At 45.1% G+C, this 9775-nt stretch overlaps 1 protein-coding gene across 1 annotated transcript in view; it reads right to left on the bottom strand.

Annotated features, from left to right (window-relative positions):
• The window catches only part of LOC123039381 (E3 ubiquitin-protein ligase RNF14-like), a 22689-nt gene that overhangs the window by 4533 nt on the left and 8381 nt on the right, over nucleotides 1-9775 (bottom strand). The gene's annotated exons all lie outside the window — the stretch shown is intronic.

Raw genomic sequence — 9775 nt, 5'->3', positions numbered from 1 at the left:
TACCCATACAGGTAGAGCCGAGCGCACGGCTCGAGCCGATACGGCTGTCTCGCAACTACCCTTTCGCCCTCGCGCGAAAAAAAAACCACGACCTGCGCTGATCACGCGGCCCATTCCAACGTCGCCCCGCCCCGCCGATCGCCGCCCTTACCAGCCGATAGCCGCCTTTCCCCGCCGATCTAAACGTGATCACGCTGCCAATTCCAACATCTTCCCGTTCGGCCGATCGCCGCCTTCTCCCCGTCTTCACCCGGGATCTGGCCGGCGCGGACAGATCTTCGAGTCGCCCACCGTACGTGATGTCGCCTCCATGCAGGTCGTCGCGGTGACGTGGCCTACGTGAACGCCGTCGCCGCCCGCAACTCCGTGATCAACCTCTCCGGCAACGTCCTCGCCGTCTGCAGCCACGCCAGGCGGGCCGAAGTGCACGTGCATGCCATGTAAGCCTTCTAGTTCGTCAAAAAAATTGAATCTGTAAATAATTATGTGCAATCTCTTGTTAGATAAGAATTTCTCATCTGTATGATCGTAGTACATTTAATTTGATTTAAAATTGATAGATCAATTTTTATTATAATATTGCAGTGTAGGTTGAGAGATCATTTAATGGATAAAGAAACTGGATTTACGGATCTGTTTTTGGACACGAGTGAGTGGGATGGTAGCGATAGTGTTGATCGTACGAATGGTAATGATAGTAAAGATGATGATGATGGCAGCGACAATGAATCCTGGTCGTCGTACGATAATTTACCTGAGGAGGATTTTGAAAAGAAGGAGGAGGGTGCTTGTAGTGAAAACGTAAGTGTCTTGTACATTCTTTTTGTCGGATGAAGAACCATATGGTACTTACACGTGCATATGATTTTTTTATGTGCAGGAGGATATTGACGTTCACAACGAGGAAAATCATGGTGTTGGATCTTTCGGGGATAACATAAGCCAGGTTCGGTCCAAAATTTAAGATGTCATTGAATAATAAATAGTTGGTAATGAAAACTTACACTTGCTTATGTGGAATATTGTAGGCTAACTTTGATGGTTGGAGTGGTGAAGATGGAGATGAGCATGAGGATGGAGCTAATATGGACATTGAGGAAGCTGAAATCCAGCAACGTGCGCTGGAGACACAGTTGAAGGTTATGGGTATGAGATTTGCATCACAATGGGAGGCTCACATGTTCTATAATAACTACGCCAAAGACCGTGGATTCAGTATCAGAAAAGATAAGGTGAAACGAGGAAAAGGACTTTCAACCACTATTCGATATAGGAGATACGTTTGCTCGAGGGCAGGAAAGCGTCGCAGTAAATTTTTAAACCCGGAGGGCCGTACCCGCATGCTAAGACCAGAGACTCGTTGCGAGTGTGGCGCACATTTAGTCGTGAAGTTGGACAAAGGACGTGGAGTTTGGTTCGTGGCAGCTTTTATGGATGATCACAACCATTTGTTGGCTAGACCAGATGAGGTGGTATTTCTGCGGTCACATCGAGTGATGGGAGATCACCAGATAGCTGAGATCTTGGCGATGGAAGGAGCTGGGATCAGAAAGCATATCATCGTTGACAACTTCATTAGCAGGTATGGCTCGTATGATAAGTGTGGGTTTCTGAGACGAGACGTGTACAACCTATGTTGCCGAGAAAAAATGAAGTTGATTGCGAAGGGTGATGCTAACACGGCAATTGGGATTATGAGGAGCAAAAAAGAGAAGGATCCAGAGTTTTTCTTTGAGTACGTGCTTGATAAGGAGGGTCGTTTGAAGAGCATGTTCTGGTGCGATGCACAGTCGCGGCGGGACTATCAACTGCATGGAGATGTCACGGTGTTCGACAGCACATATAAGATGAACAGATACGGTATGCCGTTCATCCCCTTTGTTGGTGTAAACAATCACCGTTGCACCACAGTTTTTGGTTGTGCCATTGTGTCCGATGAGACCGAAGCGACATATGTGTGGCTGCTCCAGATATTCCTGAAGGCCAATTGTTAGAAAAAGCCAAGGTCAATCATCACAGATGGAGACGCTGCAATGATACGAGCTATTCGGTTGGTTTTGGTTGATGTGTTGCACCGTCTCTGCTCATGGCACGTGGAAAAAAACATGCAGAAGCACCTTAATTACAAATCGCTAAGTGAGTTCAGGGCACTCTTGTACTACTCCACCTCTCCAGCCAACTTTGAGGCGAGATGGCACGCTTTCGTTCGTAAATGGAAGACTGATAAAACAGAAGAGTGGTTGAGTAGGATGTACAAGAAGAGGACTCTGTGGGCAGCATCATATCTGTCAGATGGTTTTTTTTGGGTATGCGCAGTAATCAGAGGAGTGAAAGTCTTAACTCTTGTCTTCACCTGCACTTGGATGGCGGTATGACTATTGTTGACCTAGTTGTGCATTATGAGAATTGCATAGTCCGACTACGTGAGAACGAGGCGCATGATGACTGTGTTTCAAATCAGTCATTGCCACCATCAGTCACAGAATATAAGGATATTGAGAAGCATGCCGCCAAAGTATTCACTCATTTCAATTTTTATATTCTTCAACAAGATCTGAAGAAGATGGGAGAGCTTAAGATTTTTGAGACGCTAGTGGGAGTTGACTGCCACACCTTCATCGTGACATGGAGGAATAACCGGAAATTTCAGTTCAGCGTGAATTATCGAGCTGAAAACTCTGAGAATACGATAGACTGCAGTTGTGGACGAATGCTTCAGAAAGGATTGCCTTGCAAACACATTCTATATGTGTTGGTTCATCTCAAAATATCTAAAATACCTAAGTGTTGCATCCTTAAGAGGATGTCGAAAGTTGCGAGAGGTGGGATGCCTGCACAGCGAAAGAGTGACTTGTTTGGCTGGGGTTGGACAGGGGCAGAGCAGCGTGCTCGCTATAGTCAACTCAGTATAACAGGAGCTAAAGCTTTTCATGTTGCTTCAAATGATCCATTTGTCTATGATGAGTTGATGCAATGTCTGCAGAATATAATAGGGAAGAAAAAGGTCTCTGATGATGATGCCGTTGGTAGTACAAGAAATGTGCATGAGGAGTCACGTCAGCCGGAACAACATGTTGATGTCATAGGTGATCCCGTGAAAGTTTCCATGAAGGGCGCCCCTAAACAGAGCAGGACAGGGCGGGCAAAGAAAGATCCAAATGTTACAAAAAATGGAAGACCAATATCATTTTCTGAGAAAAAACCCGGTCCTCTTTGTGGCATTTGTAAGAGAGAGGGCCATAGACGGCAAACGTGCCCTGAGAATGAAAAGTAAGTTTTCCATAATTTTAATTATTTTTTGGTTCTCTCTTCACAATTGTCTGATGAGTTCTTTCAATTTGTTATGTAGGAACCGAGCATAAAGAGAACCGGGCATAAAGATGAAGTATTCATAATCAATTGAAGGCAGTGGCAATTTTAATTTATTTGTTTAAGAATAAGAGACATGGCACTTTGAGTTTATTCTTTAAACCACCTTGTTCGATGAAAGTCATTACCACTTTCAGTTTATTTGTTTAAGAATAATAGACATGGCACTTTGAGTTAATGTTTATGCCACCCTATTCAATGTTATGAGACATGCGATTTATATGAGGACATGCGATTTATATTTTTATGTGTGAAACTTATTATATTTGTATGAATGTGTTACTGTTGTCATGGCTTAGTCAAGTTATGAACATTTTTAAAATTTAATGTATGTGACAATTTTTTAAAAAAAAAACCCAGCCGTGGCCAGCTGCGCGCACGGACAGTAAACTACAATGCCTTCTAGCCGCGAGCGTGGAGGGCCTGGAGGCCACGGCGCACAGCAGGGCATTCATTAATATTCTGTAGCGAGCTTGTGAGAAGGCGAAGACGCGGGTATGTTAACCGGTCGGCGCGTCTCTCCGCGGGCGAGGTGGGACTAAACCTACTCGGCAGAACGCGCACGAATAGGATCGGCCCGACGCGCCCAACGCGCGTCGTTTATGGGCCGACAGATTGCCATATTCCCCCTTGGGATCGTTGCATGTGCCCGCTGGCTGGGGCGGGACGAGACGTGCGCGCCTGTCGGTCGGCCGGGTGCTGCGCCAGCAGACCCGCGCGTGGCGCACTGCCAATGGCGCCAGCCCGCACTAGCTGGAGTGCGCAGGCCCGCAACTGCCTCGGCGGGCGGCCACCGCACGGCCTGGAATATTCGTCGGATCCAGCGCCGCTGCTGCCACCAGAATCGACGTGGGATATTGTGCAGGTTTTATCCACACCGCACCAACTCAGGACAGTGGGCATATTTTTTAATAAAAAATGACCGCCGCGAGTAGGAACAACAACAACACTACATTTAGGGGCAAATTTCTACAGCAAAGTGTGACGGCTAAAACAAGCGTCACACCTTAGGCACAAATTTCTACAGCAAAAACCTCTTCCAGCTGTGGCAAGCCCAACCTTAGTAAAAAACCAAACGTGTACCTAGAAAGATGTGGCACAGCACACCTTTGGCGTGGCTAGCTAAGTTATGAACCAAACATGCCCGTAATATCACAGAGGCAAACTGATACATTTTAGGACAGAAAAATATTATTTGCCCACACGCATTTAAATGTGTAGTGTCTCACGAAAGCAATAAATAAAACATGGAAAATTGTCGAAATCTATCCCAGTGCCATGTCGCATTACAATCGATCAAAGTATCCAACAATGGTAGGGAAACCTTCTACGGGACAAAAACCCTACCAATGCTAATACCTACTCCTTCTCCATGATTTTAACAATTTTCATCTTCACTTTCTCTAATTTGTTGACCTCAGAAAAAATGATTTCCGCGACAATACGTGGCCTTGACTCATTAATCTCTTGCTGGTCAAATTCATGTGTCCAGCGATCTCCGTCCCAATATTTTATGCACCACATCACAAAAAGTCCACAAGACATTCTGCAATAAACATGTGTGATCAGCATAGGATATAGCATCCACTTTCTTGTACTCATTTAACTTACCCATCATGTTGTGCCGGCATTTTATACTCATTAATTGGCCACGATGAGACATCTGGAAATTTTTTTGATTCAAGAATAGAGTTGGCCTCCATAACATCCTTAGATATTTCAGCTCTCTGAAAGAAATTAACAAACCAGAATTTAATGTATAACTCAATAATTTTCTGAATGCGAGTGTGAAAATTTTAGCGTACCAGGGTGCCAATCATATTGCGAATTCTTTGGCTAATTGCGCCTTTAGAATTTGAGTCAAGAACTTGAAACTCCTCCTTGACGGTGTGCATCACTATGGTTATCCAATGATTATCATTAACGTGCATAGGAAAATATGCCTATATAGTAATCAAATGATGTTAGCGCAATTAAATAGTAATGAATAACAAAAACAAATAAATATGAAAGAAATACCTTGTCCCGTCTGAAATACTCATCCATTACTCTTGCGACGACTTTTGCTTTCTTTGTAACTTGTTTTCATTCTAAATCATTAATTGACTTGGTCTTTCCCCTAGCCCTACCCAACATAAATTTTGGGAACCACGTTGTTGATATGAAACGGTCAGAGAAATCACGGTGTTGTAGGTGTTTACAATATGCATTGATTATCTGCATACATAAACAAAAAAATTTATCAACTTGTGAAGTTGAAATGAGAGTCTTGTTAAAACCAAAGTCATACTTACAGCGTCATTCAACCATTTAAACTTCAGGACATCGTGAAGCATAGCCGGCGTGCATATGTCCCCATCTAGTGGCGGCATATCGACCACGGTTCGGTGTGCATGCTTCTTTGTCGATGCGAGAGTCTCAACAAAAACTCTGGCTGCCTCTATGTGATCCGGAGTCATATTAAGAGTACTTGCCAGAATTGAATATGGTGACGATGCAAATAGATCTAAAACAATGCAGCTACAGTTGTTAAAAATAATAAAAAATTTACGTAACGCATGAATGAATTATAAAGTAGTACTTGACTTACTTTTTTTAACACGTTTCTTGCGGGTAATGAGAAGGTCGTACGGGGATTGACAATATTTCGACGGATTTCGTTTGCGTTTACCTTCATTGTCCTGACTGCCTTCACCATTACCTATGTTGCTCTTTGCCGGGAAACTCTCAGACATGTCTTCAGACTTTGTTGGTGACAAACCACCCATAGACTCATCAGAAATATCAGCATTCTGCGGGGTTCAGGACATAGACGGAAACTCTTTTGTACGTACAGTTGATGACGAACATGGGGACTTTTCATTATCGTGTATAATGAAAGGATCAGTAGCGTCACCTTTACCCGGTGTCGTCGTCGGAGCACCCGTGTCATCAACGGGCACGTCCGTATCATTGAAACACGTGAAAGATGTTACTAGCTCCACGTCGGTAGGTGAATCAATATCTGGCCAATATTTTGATGACTTGTACTGGCCATTCTCCATCCCAACTCCTTGACGTACATTAACAAATTCATCATTGTTGTCCCTCTTATTGGGTTTGTACAACACACCTTCCGTGTTCAACTTTTCCATTACCATCTACAAACACAAATGAAACACGATCAGCATTTGAACAACTAAAACATGTTTAATATAACTTCTACATTACCTGTGCATATATTTCGGGTATATTGAGAACCTCCTTGTGAAGCAGCTTTATGTATGTCATCACACGGTCCATACTGTTAGTCGTGTTCGATGAAACCCCTGACGTGCTTGGCTTTCTACTCCTGCCACCACCTTTCCGTTTAGGTTTCTTCGTTTCTTCATCTGGGACAGTCCCTTCACGTGCTACCTTAGCACGTCTGTACTCTTGGCTAACGCAATTTTCAAGTTGTACAACAAAAAAAAATAACAACTATAGTTAATTACTATTTGCAACCAATAAGGACTATACTTATTGACTTACATTGCCGGTGCCACGCCCGTGCATGTTGTCATAGTCGTCTCTCTTTTTTCCTTCCGTTTCTGGCCAGTTAACCATTAGTGGGTATTCACGAGACAAAGGATCAAATGTATCCACACCAATTGGCTCAACTTTTTCCCAGTATATATACTGCATGATAGTAAACACGAGTGAGTCGGACACATAGATCACATAAAAAAATATGTACATACAATTATTACAAATTTCTTGTACCTGAAGAAGAGCCAAGTTTCTGATAGGCCACTTGAATTTTTCAAGATCTTCGACCAATTTTTTAATAGCATCCATGCACACCCTCAACGTAAAATCGTTCCAATTGTATGACTTGATAGCGTTCACGTCCTCCACCATTTTGTAATAACGATAAGGAACAAACTTGGTGGATTGTGGTGCTAAGACTGTACCCATAAGAACCAGTACGGCCCTTCTCACAAAATCATCATCATATGACTGAGTATCAACAATATTTTTTATCAACTCATCGATGAGGATTAGGCCTGTTCTTTTGTCTAGAAGCCGATTCGGAACCATTTTTTTGGCATCTAGTTGTACTGTTGCTATCATGCTACTGACATCATCACCCTCGTTACATAGCCCGAATATGTCGTAAACATCTTCATTAAGCACACTGATGCCGTCTGTATTTGGTCGAATAATAAATCGCTTTCTAGTACTATCATATGTTGTAATCATAAATTCCAATAAATTTTTCCTCATTTTCACGGAAGGAATTCTCAACATACAGTCCAAACTTGTGCCACGTAGCATCATGCGCTGTCTGGGTGTGAATTTTTCCACCAATTCACACCACTTCTCAATCGAGCAGTACACATCTCCCAATTCTTGCATTCTAAATAAGATGCCAGTTATCTAACTAGTTACGAGATTCAAAAAAGATTACATATGGTTTAATACCATACCTTCCAGCGTCTAGACGAGCACCGGCAGCCCCCGTTGCCAAACCCCACCCGGTGTGGGTTAGTCGTGGCAGCCGCACGCTCTCTACCCACACGAGCGCGCTGGCCGACGGCCCGTCCTAGGGTTTAGGGTGCCGGCGAATTTGCCTAGACGGCACGGCCGGGCCTGAGATCCAAGTCGCGTGCGTAGATGGCCGCCGTCAGGCCGGCAGGGAAGGGAGTTTGGACGGCCACGGCGGTGCGACCGTCGGATCGGGGACGGGTGAGGATGCGCGTGGAGGCGGCGGGGCTAGGCGGTCTTGGGGCGAGGTAATGGCGGCTTGGTTTCCATGCCATGCACGCACGTACGGTGTCATCGACGTGGTCACGCCATAGTGGGCCACTTGGCCCGTCCCGTCAAACTACCGCCGGCTGGCCCACGATGCATTTATTAAAAACATGCATTGTAGTTTAATACCACATCGCTAAGCCGGCGCGCCGTTGACTCCTTTATATAGTTTTCTTTCGGTCAATGCACAAACATCTCAGTTCGTGGGACTCTATTTGGAGGATATGCAGGATCGATGTGAGTCTTCACCTGCTCAGAGCTTGTGAAGGTTCACATGGATCATGCATATTCTTCAAAAAGAGAGCCATTATCTTCAATGTTTTCTTAACCTCAGATCACGAATGTATGTAATGTCAAATCTCTTTAGTATTAGCTATTTTAAATCTAACACAGAGGACGAACGCGGCTATATAAGCCGGTCGTGGCGTCCCTCAGCGCGCGAGAAGGAAAAAAAATAGTGATTAAAAAAAGCAGCCCAACCGGTTGCAGGCCGCAACTGCGCGTAATCGGTCCGGCCCGATCAAGCCGGGCGGCGAAAGGGCCGGCCTTTCGGCCCAGCTACAGCCTGCAGCACAGTCAACAGGGCAGTGGCGGGATGGGGTGGGAATCAGAAGAGTTCGAAAGGCCGGTGGGAGGCAAGTATATAAGGCGGCCGCGGCGTCGTTCAGCGGGCGAGGTGGGACTAAACTTTAGTCCTCACCCCCGCCGACCCTGCCCCCGCACCGCGCGCAGAGTCAATGGGCCGGCCCATGCGCGGCGTCACGCACTGTCACTCTGCCGGCCAATGCAGCAGCCATTCTAATTTAGTCCCACCTCGGCAGCCGGATGGTGTCCACACCAGTTTATATAGCCGCCTCCGATAGTCATTGCATGGTCATATCTTATATTGTGATATGACTTTACCTAACTGCCCGGGCAGTTCATTGTCAGACAGTGTACTGCCGGGCAGTTATGTAGAGCCATATCACAGTATTAAATATGTTTATTTTGTAATTTTGTTTATTTTTTTAATTTCAAATGGAAAACAATTTTTTTGTAAATATGGTTCCGAACTACGATTTTTTTTACTCCGTCAAACGTCACGACACTTTTTCCTCCACACGTTGCCATCACCATAAACAGCACGAACGTAGGCCCCCACGCCAATTGCACCAAAATCTTTTTCTTCTCCGTCAAATGCCACGACATTTTTTCCACACGTTGCCATCACCATCCACAACACCCACGCCAATTCGCGTATTTTTCCGGCGCTCGGCGCATTTTCTAGGGTTTTCCAGGTCGAAAATCGCAAAAAACACTGACCGAGCGTGACGCAACGTGCGTTTGGTGTCCGAATTCGTTCAACTTTTGCGTGGGGCCCTAAGATGGGCATGCCCACTGCATCCCAAATTTGGGTGACTTTTCGTGGGTGCCACCTCGTGCCTCCCATGCAACCCGCACTGATCGGATATGAACGATGTCAGCCCCGAACTGCGTTCTCTTTTCTTACTGAGCCGGTGGACCCCTAACTTTTTCCACACGCACTCATCGGCAGGGCCATCATGCCTGTGAGTTTTCGTATTTTTTCGGCACCCTATGAATTTCCTATGATTTTCTCCGTGAAACGCATCGAAAACACTGACCGGGCATGATG

The sequence above is a fragment of the Triticum aestivum genome, chromosome 2B, assembly GCF_018294505.1.
Source record: "Triticum aestivum cultivar Chinese Spring chromosome 2B, IWGSC CS RefSeq v2.1, whole genome shotgun sequence".
NCBI classification, from domain to species: Eukaryota; Viridiplantae; Streptophyta; class Magnoliopsida; order Poales; family Poaceae; genus Triticum; species Triticum aestivum.
The sequence above is the reverse complement of the archived record's forward strand: the minus strand, read 5'-3'. Positions and strand labels throughout refer to the sequence as shown.